The sequence below is a fragment of the Phragmites australis genome, chromosome 3 (assembly GCF_958298935.1).
Source record: "Phragmites australis chromosome 3, lpPhrAust1.1, whole genome shotgun sequence".
Classification (NCBI taxonomy): Eukaryota; Viridiplantae; Streptophyta; class Magnoliopsida; order Poales; family Poaceae; genus Phragmites; species Phragmites australis.
In genome coordinates, this window is record NC_084923.1 from 19,868,975 (window position 1) to 19,879,045 (window position 10,071).

General features: G+C 41.5%; 1 pseudogene; it reads right to left on the reverse strand.

The window, feature by feature from the left end:
• Positions 1 to 6,003: 6,003 nt before the first annotated feature.
• LOC133911055 (peroxidase 2-like) lies at positions 6,004 to 7,344 on the reverse strand (annotated as a pseudogene).
• Positions 7,345 to 10,071: the final 2,727 nt, after the last annotated feature.

Here is a 10,071-nt window from a genome sequence, read left to right on the forward strand (position 1 = left end):
GCGGCTTTGTTCGTCATTGGAAGTATGACTCTGCCAATGCTCAAAAAGAGTTATGCCACTTCATTGCAAGAGCGGATCTACCACTCAACATCGGTGAGTCTGCTGCATTTGAAGATTACATTAAGCAAGCTCATAATCCTAAGTTCACGCATGTTTCTAGACAGACAACTAGTAGGGATATAGTAAAATACTATAATGCGTGTCGTAGAAAGCTTAAAGAAATGTTGCAAACATGTACATTTTCAGTTGCTTTGACCTCGAACATATGGGCAGGTAGGGCTAGAGAGGATTATCTTAGTATTATTGCTCATTTTGTTAATAATCATTGGCAATTAGAAAAGAGAATAATAGGTTTAAGTTGATTGACGACGCGCATACCGGTGAATATATTGCTGAACAAATATAACAGGTAGTTGAAGAATTTGGTCTGACAAATAAAATATTTTCTATCACTTTAGATAATGCTGGTGCAAACTCTGGATCTATGGATATTCTTACTCCTTTGTTTAGTACATATGCTGAATCTTTTTTTGTTACATCAACGATGTGCTTGTCATATTATCAATCTTATAGTAAAATCCGGTTTGAAGAGGTTGTCGCAATACCTAGACGATTTTCGTACTGCAATATCTTTTGTAAACTCCTCTAACCAACGAATTGCAGCATATAAGTAATATTGTGTTGCAATGGGTGTGCATCCACGTAAGTTTGCTATGGACATGCCGGTAAGATGAAACTTTTCTTTCATGATGCTCAAAAATATTGTGCCATATAAGAGCATATTTGGTGTGTTTATTCATACACACTATCATCAGCATGAAGGTCAAACTTTACTCACGGAAGCGGATTGGTATGTTGCCGAAAGGATACTAGGGTTTCTTGAATTTTTTTATGATTCAACTGTAAGTTTATTGGGAGTTTATTATCCAACATCTTGTTTAGTAGTGCATAATATTATTGAAATTGCTACTCATTTAAACATGTATGAAAATGACAATTTTCTAAGAGATTGTGTAGTTCCTATGAAATATAAATTTTTAAAATACTGGAAAGAAATTCATTTATTGTAATGCATATGCCTTTATTTTAGATCATAGAGCTAAAATCGTAGGTTTTTTAGAGTTCTCACAATTCTAGGTGATGCTCTTGGCCATGATTATTCTACTTATTATACTAATGTTCGTTCTAAATTATTCAATATTTATAGTAAATATGAAACAAAATATGTCGGAGTTCGCTTGCAATGACCTCCACTAGCACCCACAACCAGTAACAAGATAACAACGTGGGGAAAAATATTTAGTGAAGGTTCTTAATCAAGATGTTCAGAATCTTCGTCACGATCGACTACGACTACGACTGCTGGCAAGCTGACGCAAGCACCAAGGTGCATGTCACCGCCACGACGAGCCGGAACGAACCAGCCATTGTCTTCGATCGTGCTCTAAGCCTTTGTACTTGAGTGTAGATGACAAGTGATGAATTGCTGCACGTTTGAATGGCTATTTATAGATGGAGATAGTGACTAGGTAAGGTGACGGACTTGAAGTTGTTAGTTGGATCCATAGTTTATTATGGAGTAACAAGTGATTAGCAATCTAGCTGTTACGTTACAGCACATGGAGGCCGCAACCACAATTAGTTAATCATCAAGTCGATCATTTACATAATCACGACTTCAATGATTAACCAGAATATCCTCCCGGTAGTCCCGGGACATGTTTTGTGCCCAAGATCGGAACACATATCTTTCCAACATAAGCAACACAACCAAGCGTAACAAATAGCGAGTAATTCAAATTATATCACAGAAAAAGGCCATAAGGTTAAGTACATTAATATGTGAGCACCTATGCTTAACCAACATACCCTGTAACCAACAACTTGCACATAAATGTAAATGGAAACATAGCAATACATCAATAGCCAACATCAACATTTCCAAACAAACCATCCATACCATCGTCCCATACTTGTAACTCTACGACTGATGCGGATGGACAGAAGCGTGCTCATGACCGAGAGCCGGGCAATTCAAATTGTTTTTATAGTCTGCAGGGGTACTCCTTTACCTACACGACTCGAGGACCATACGGCTCACGTGTCCGCATAGGTCCACGCAAGGGGGTACACGAGTCAACCTTTCCCAATAAACCCCAACCGTTTGCTCATGCACCGATAGGTGCAGGGGTCACCCAGAACTACTCCCGGAGCAAACTGGATACCCCTACAAGCCCACCCGCTCACGCCATCGACTCGCACGCCAAAAGGCCATAGCTACAAAGTTATTCAGCTTGTCGTTCCTATAATTTGACATGTAGTAAGTACGGAAAGTGCTAAAGCTAACGGCACCGACGGACGGTGCTTAAATGATGCAAAGCGGTCTATGGTGCCCGGACTCCTCTCCCGAACTACCCCAAGGAACTTCTCCGGGGCAGAAGACACCCCTAACACCGCCCACATCTCATCTCATCCTCACAACTCACCCAATCAACACCATCAATATTATTATAGTGAACCATAATTAAACCTATAGCTCGCGAGCAATGGAACAGTTCACCACTCGACTTCTACCGGTGACCTATGCATCGCTAAGAATTTGAATGACCTTGCAAATTAGACATCAACAATTTCGCCAAGGCTACAAGGATGTGGATATTCAATAACTCAAGGTAGAGGTAATGCAATCAACATAGGTTCTACCCACATAAACCTGACATTGACTCGCTCCACATGCAAACATATATAGAGCATATCTTATCAATTTTAGACTCCACACTTCAATTCAAAGGGTGTAATATGCTTAGATGCTTGCCTTGCTGCTCTGGTGGTTGCCTGATACTCTCCACACAACACTCACAGAAATCCGGGAGGTTGTCGTCACCTTTAACCACGATCGCGCCATGCGCTGGTTCTTCGTTCACTAAAGAAGAACGCATGATATGATGAGCATGAATGAAGTGCAACAATGTATGCTACAATATGATATGATGAAATGCCATAAAATATGCTTTATAATGCATCAAAATATTTTTCCTAGCTAGCAGAAGTCATAAGAAGACTAGCAAAATTGGTTTCACAATTTTTGGACTTGTAAAGAATTAACAGTGAATTAATGAAGCCTCAACATAATTAATTCATGTCAAAAATTTATTTAATTATTTCATGTCTGGGAATATTTTTAATAGGTATATTAGGGTATTATGAAAATAAAAATATTGGTTTCATAATTTTTGGAGCTCTGATAATTTATTATGAATTTTAAAAATTTTGTAAACAGTGAACTGCGCTGAAACGGTATTATCTGAGTTGACCGCGGTCAGACCGCCAACATGGGAGGTCAGAATGCCGGGAGTGGCGGTCAGACCATGGGAAAACACGGTTAGACCACCGACGTATAGATAAATTTAGGGTCTGGCGGTCAGACCAGCCCAGCGGGCGATCCGACTCCTGGAACGGCGGTCAGACCGCTATAAAATTGGGTCAAACCTCCTCTACCGCATAGGTTAACATGCACATGACAAAAATGACCAAAACTCAGTTATTGCTTCTAATGGTGGTGGAGGCTATTGTTGAGCTTGGTGAGCTCAAATCCGGTTAATCTAGCCACGGGGAGGAAATGAGATGGGGTTTAGGGTGCTCACCACGTCCGAGGAAGCTCGTGGCCCGGTCGTGGAGGTTGGGGAATGGTCGGAGCTCGAAATCACCGTTGGAGAGGTGATGGATGGCTTGAAGAGGAAGAAGACATTGCCAAGGAGCTTAGGCTCGACGAGGAAAACCACCTCCGGTGGGGGAGCTCACCGGGGACCTCCTCCTTGGGCTGCTCCTCTTCTCCTTGGCTCGGTTGGGGAAAGAAAAGAGCAGCAACTCCTGCTGCTTGGTGTGGGAGAGGGAGAGAGTGTAGGAGAGTGTGCACATGGGGGGAGAGAGCAAATGAGATAGTGAGTGAGTGAGAGAGGCAATCGATCACCTTAAGTCGAGCCTCAGTGTGCTGGCGGTTAGATCGCAACTGGCTCTGATCGGACCGTGGGAAATCCAAGTGGCAGCCCACGTGGTAGCGTACCTGGCGGTCAGAGCACGGGGAACCCTGGTCAGACTTCGAAGGGGTTCTTTTGCTGAAATTTTTCTAAGTCTCCCCTCATAAACCTCCTTCTATTCTTTTCCTTCTCCATGGTATTTAGGGATTCTCCAAAACGCTCTAAACCATCTCTAAGGTATTTTAAACATGTTTAACTAGTCTTTGATAGGCAAACACGTGTAAGCACATGCGATAACAATCACGCATGCTTAATTACAAAATTAGCATTTTTGGGACATGACAGGGTTCCAGTGGTGATTGTTTGGGTAACTGAATCATCTTTCTTATTTTCAAGTTTATTGATGTGTGCTATGAAATGGTATAGCATCGATACATCATTGACATATTCGAAGAGAGAAATAATGTGTGGATATTGCCATCTAGATAGAGATTAGTTTATTTAGTTGTAAAGAGAGTTCACGTGTATAATAGAATCAATCATATGGCAATGTAAAAAAAGATTGCAATGTATACACATGCATATCACCAATGCAATATATTGGTTGATTTAGTCCAAAAGAGAGTTCAACATGTATGGATATAGCCAACTTAAAAGAATTTGTTTTTAATATAGACTTCTAGTTGTATGCATTGTTTCTTGTTTTTCTATGTGTGGAACATACGCACGACTTGTTAGTTTTATGTTCCTCAGTAGCAAAAGGTTTTATCTATATTGACACTCTATTTGATTAGGTTGTAGATAGGGTGTAGTTTTTTCAAGGTTGTTTTAGAATTAGAATTTTTGACTCATGAATTATGTAGTATATCATTTTTGCATATTCTGTGAAAGTTAGGACTGCTATGACATGGTATGTTGTTCATTGTGGTCGGCAAAATGTTCTCAAGTTGGGAGGAATGCCACACACAACTTAATGGATTCGAAGAAGCATGTTACAAAGGATACAAGTCCAAATATGAAGATGTTGTGGCATACAACAGTTAAGTCATCAGTCATCTAAGCTGAGCTAAAATTGGCTAACATCGAAAATAAGAAGAAGTGTGATTTCACGTGTAAAGATGTCATAATCCTAGTTCTGGTTGTAATCATCATTATTTTGCTATCCACGGGAGTTTCAGGAGCTGATTCCATCACTTATGTTGTGGCCCTCATCATATCACGGACACCGTGTATTATCACTTAACAGTGATATGCAGGTTTTGGTCTATCATGAACTGGTAGTGACTGTGATTAACTCTTAGCCATGGTAGGCATGGTGATCAGGGCAGCATCAGATGTGAAGAGCACCTTGCATTGTGTGCAATGTCGTTATCATAGTAGTGGTTGTTAAACACGTTGCCGGCGAAGATGTTCTGGTTCTCGGTGGAGTCAGGTTGGCAGGACTCCGTCTCCTCATTATGTTGGCAAACCAGGCGCTGATCTCGGAGGGGACAGCAAGGCAGTCGGGGACGAAGGATGAGCAGTGAAAGCGGACGATCGTGTGCGTGCATGAGAGCATGATCATGTTCATTCACAAGGAAATCAATGCAAAATTTCGGAATCCAATTAAGGGCAAAAGTTGGTGTAAATCCAAGAGCAATTTGATGCTCATTCACAAGGAAATCAATGCAAAAGTTGGGAATCTTTGTACTTTTGAGGGCAAATGAAAACGGAGGAATAAAAAACCAACATGAGCTGTGTGCTACTTCAAGCTGGTGCATGTTGATCCGGGCAGTGGCGTCAGACTGTTCTCAAAGTGGAGGTTTGAAGCAAATGAACGAGAAAGAGAATTATTCTGCCAAAATCACCGACCGTGGTAGCCGATCTTGATGCGGTGTCCCATTGCACATGATCGTATCCTTCGTTAGCAGTAGGATGGCAGCTGAGCTTGGCATTCGATTCAATGACAAGTATGAGACATCTAGGTGCTAGCTTATTATATAGCCCAATTTCATGGATGCCAAAGTCTCAAATACAAAGCTCGAGAGATTAAAAAACGAGTGTTACATCTTTATTCAGTGACAGTACACATTCTCGACGAACATTGCAAGGAATACAACAACAATAGCAAAAAGAATAAAGAAATAAAACCAGGTATCCGCGAAGAATTTTCCGCTGGTGTGTAAAAAAAGGAAAAAAATCGAGGTGCTCCCGAAATTTCACAAACGAACAAACCAATAGTCATGCATGCATGGCTGCATCCGGTTGATGATCAGTAGTTGGGACGACCATAGTTTACGACCCTGCAGTTTTTCCTTATCTCGCCCTGGTTGCCGATCTTCACCTCGATGCCGGCCATCTTGACAAAAGCCTTCGCAAACTTATCCTCCCACCACCCGGGGATGAAGGCGTTGTCATTAACCATCTTTGCCGTGGCAGGCGTGGTGATCAGCGCAGCGTCAGACGTGAAGAGCACCTTGTGCTCGAGCACGTTCTTGTAGTACTGGTTGTCGAACGCGTTGGGAGTGAAGATATCCTGGTTCACGGTGGGGTCGTTTCCCGGGGTCGGGTTGGCAGGACACCGCCTCTTCAGTATGTTGGCAAACCAGGCGCTGATGTCGGAGGGGACGGCCAGGCGGTCGGGGACAAAGGATGAGCAGTGGGAGCGGCCGACAGTGTGCGCTCCCGAGAGCACAACCATGTCCTCGGCGTCGAGGCCCTTGGCAGCGAAGCTGTTGATGAGCTCAGTGATGTTGAAGAACGGCGGTGGCAGGTTGTTGAGGGCCTCAGAGGCGATGGAGACGCGCCCGTCGAGGCGGCCAGCGGGCATGTTGATCTTGACCTTGAACCTGCTGAGAAAGTAGGTGGCGTCTCGGGCGGCGAAGGCGACGATGTCTGCACAGGAGACAATGCCAGGGCAGGTCTTCTCTACGGCGTCCTTGGCCGCGTCAATCACCTCGAATCCGCGCAGGCTGGGCATGTTGGGGGGCTCAACTTCTCCGGCTGCGGGTTCACCGGTGTCGGGTCTAGCAGGACAGAGCCATCACATCCCTATACATATACACATACACCTCGCGTCAAACTCACATTGTTAATGGCTACTTCCTTATAGAATCCCTCCAGAATTCATTCATCGTGCATATACCTGGACGAAGCAGTCGTGGAAGACGAGACGGATGAGGCCGGCACCAATGCCGGCATTCTTATAGACGAACTTCTTCACCTCATCCCTCACAATGGCCTCGACACGAGGGCACGTCTTCTTGTAGTAGCCCACCTCCAGGCCCTGGCAAGCTGACGCAAGCACCAAGGTGCATGTCACCGCCACGACGAGCCGGAACGAACCAGCCATTGTCTTCGATCGTGCTCTAAGCCTTTGTACTTGAGTGTAGATGACAAGTGATGAATTGCTGCACGTTTGAATGGCTATTTATAGATGGAGATAGTGACTAGGTAAGGTGACGGACTCGAAGTTGTTAGTTGGATCCATAGTTTATTATGGAGTAACAATTGATTAGCAATCTAGCTGTTACGTTACAGCACATGGAGGCCGCAACCACAATTAGTTACTCATCTGTGCTGCCTGTGGTTTATTCCCTCAGTTCGTTGACTCAATTCTTTTTTCTCTTGTTGAGAATGTTCCAAAAGCACGATTTCTTTGCATCCAATTCCTCTCTCTCTCGTTCAGAGAAGACAAATTTGAAGTGAGAAGTAATAAGTAATCGTTTCTCGGGGGAGCACGGATAATTGTATCCTCTTTAGAGACGACAAAATTGTATCTTAAATTGTTACCAAAAAATTTACATTAATGGATTGAAGTGGCACGTATAATTCTTCTGCTTAATTGTTGTCCAAGAAGCTCATCAAAAACAGTTCAACACTCCTATAGGAGCGGCAAGAAAAGGCCCCGCATTTCAATGTTACATTCAGGATATCGAAGACGGACTGGACAAATGATAGCAATGATAAAAAAATTAGATTTAGTTATGAAATTGGAAAAACAAAGTAATTTAGCATTATAACATTGTTGATGTGCATGTGTTGATAATATGCTGTTTGAATATGCTTGTGGTAGCATAGAAAATTTTTGTGATATTAATACATGCAATACACTCATGTGAGTGATGTCGTGTGGTCTCATATTATGTCAAGTTGGAAAGAACTTATCCTCAAAATTTTGGTTGCTTGCTTGTGGTAGCATAGTAATATTTTGTGATATTAATAAATGCAATATACTTGTGTAAGTGATATCGTGTTGTCTCCCATTATGTCAAGTTGGAAGTTGGAAAGAACTTATGCTCAAAAATTTGGTTGCTTGCTTGTTCATATGCAGGTATGTCCTAATGGAAAATCTGGTCTGATGTGAGTTTGTCCGATCTTCCGAATGTAATATGATAGGTCAATTTAGTGGAGTTTTGACGTTGATGATCTAAAGGTTTCGATCAGAATAGTTAAAAAAAACCCTCGCAACCACTATACCACTATTCTGTGGTTATCAATCGTGCCAATACACGATTGACCTCGCTAATAAGACTTTTCCTATAAATGAATTGAGAACACAAACAGGAATAAGTAGATGCAATCTGAATACTACGGATTACCGATGAAGTACTCGAGTTTGGGATTCTACAAAACAATAATCGATGAAACTATCTAAAATAAAATAATCTAAGCAAAATTCAAACCTAAAATACAACAACTACTATGTATATATAGAGGGATATGAAGAGGCCGTCCTAGGGTTGTGTGGACCTGAGAAAAGACGTACACAACCTAAACTCCGACCCCAACATGATTATATGACCCAACAAGATCCAAGAGAGTGATGTGGCACCTTATTCCTTTAATTCTGACTAAGCTATAAGGAATATTTGGTCGAACTCATATCCATTGGACATGAGTAGTCATAAGCTTTTTTGCAAGTCTAAGATTATCTGAATTGGACTCCATATGCGAGAGTTATGCATGTTTTACTAACGTGTTGTCATAAGATTCCGAGTTGAATTTGTTGTTCGACTTGAGCTCGACTTGTTGTTCAAGTAGATTTGGCACTCGAGTGATTACGTCCAGGTGAGCTTGTAATGTCTCTCTCATATTTCTAAGTAATAAAACATCACAAAAATTTAGTAGTAATCCATCCAATAAGGCATGAACGGTGAGAAATGAATTCTCCTGGTGGTTTAATTGTCACGCGGATGTTCTTGTATGATTTAAGGATTATTAGCAGTATTGCCCATATTTGAAGTAGCCATGTCCTCATTATGGTTGGTAAATGGGATTGGAACTAAGTTTATAGAGGAACTAGGATTAAGACAGGCTAGATTAAAGATGTCCAAATGAGCCGTGCTTACTAGAACGGCCCGAAGTACGACAATATAGGCATGGCCTAAGCACGGCCCGGCCTGAGGCTAGACGGTGAATATATTGCTGAAAAAATATCTCAAGTAGTTGAAGACTTTGGTCCGACAAATAAAATATTTTCTATCACTTTAGATAATGCCGGTGCAAACTCTGGATCTATGGATATTCTTACTCCATTGTTTAATACGTATGCTGAATCTTTTTTGTTACATCAACGATGTGCTTGTCATATTATCAATCTTATAGTAAAATCCGGTTTGAAGAGGTTGTCGCAATACCTAGACGATTTTCGTACTGCAGTATCTTTTGTAAACTCCTCTAACCAACGAATTGCAGCATATAAGTAATATTGTGTTGCAATGGGTGTGCGTCCACGTAAGGTTGCTGTGGATATGACGATAAGATGGAACTTTTCTTTCATGATGCTCAAAAATATTGTGCCATATAAGAGCATATTTGGTGTGTTTATTCATACACACTGTCATCAGCATGAAGGTCAAACTTTACTCACGGAAGCGGATTGGTATGTTGCAGAAAGGATACTAGGGTTTCTTGAATTTTTTATGATTCAACTGTAAGTTTATTGGGAGTTTATTATCCAACATCTTGTTTAGTAGTGCATAATATGATTGAATTGCTACTCATTTAAACATGTATGAAAATGACAAACTTCTAAGAGATTGTGTAGTTCCTATGAAATATAAATTTTTAAAATATTGGAAAGAAATTCCTTTATTGTATGCATATGCCTTTA